Below are 1117 nucleotides of genomic sequence, written 5' to 3'. Positions count from 1 at the left end.
TGCCATGGGCAGGGACACCTTCCACTAGCCCAGGTTGTTCCAAGCCCCATCCAACCTGGCCTTGGACACTTCCAGGGATGGGGCAGCCACAGCTTCTCTGTGTCCAGGGCCAAAGGAGCTGCTGCTGGAGCTGGACCGAGGGACAGAGGCTGAATCAGCCCCTCCAGCCCCAGGGCAGTGCAGGGCCGGGTCCCCCGAGAGCAGCTGCAGTGAAACCCCCAAACTGTGCCTCTGAAGTGACACAGGTGGCAGAAGAGAAGCAGAAACCTCGGGGTGGCCAGAGCCACACAGACCCCACACCCTCGGTGCAAAACACCCTAAAAAAACAGCCTCGTGTTTGCGAAACACCCTAAAAATAGCCCTGGGAAGGGGACAAGGACAAGGAGCAGTGACCAGGGACATCTGAAACTGGGATGTGCTCCCTCCCTGCGGGGGCTGCTGTGGCTGTGCTGGCCGTGGGGCTCTGACATGTTCCCTTTGTTGGCAGGAGCTCAGGACAGAGCTGGAGGAGGCTGTTGCCAGGCAAACCCGGAGTTGTTTGTGCAGCAATTCCCATTTGCTGGACTTTGCCATGTGGGGCTGTCAGGCAGTGCCAGAGCGGTACCAGTGCTGTGTCTGGGGCTGCCCGTGCTTGTGGGGTGGGTTTTTTTCCCCTTTCTTTCATTTTTTTTCTTTCTTTATTGTTCTTATATTTTTTTTCTTTTCACCTTTTTTTTTTCAAAGCCACGTTGCAGCAACCTGGGCTAGTGGGAGGTGTCCCTGCCCATGGCACGGGGGTGGGAGGACACGAGCTTTAAGATCCCTTCCAACCCAAACCATTCTGGGATTCTACAGCTCTTTCATTGAGCTTGGTGTTTATCCAAAGGGACGGGAGCTGGGCTGGGACCTTGTAGAGACTGGGAGGGGAAAACTGCTCAATTCTTGGGGCTCCTCTGCTTGAGGTTAATCAAAGTGTTCCATGGCAGGGAGCACTGGAGTGGCTGGAGGGGGAACATGGTTCTGTGTGCAGAGGGGGGATTTTTGGGGTTGTCCTGTGCAGAGCAAGGAGTTGAACTTCATGACCCTAGTGGGTCCCTTCCAATTCAGGGTATTCTGTGATTCTGTGACAGGGCAGCTC

This window comes from Manacus vitellinus, unplaced genomic scaffold, assembly GCF_001715985.3.
Source record: "Manacus vitellinus isolate BGI_N305 unplaced genomic scaffold, ASM171598v3 scaffold_52_pilon, whole genome shotgun sequence".
Lineage (NCBI taxonomy): Eukaryota > Metazoa > Chordata > Aves > Passeriformes > Pipridae > Manacus > Manacus vitellinus.
The sequence above is the reverse complement of the archived record's forward strand: the minus strand, read 5'-3'. Positions refer to the sequence as shown.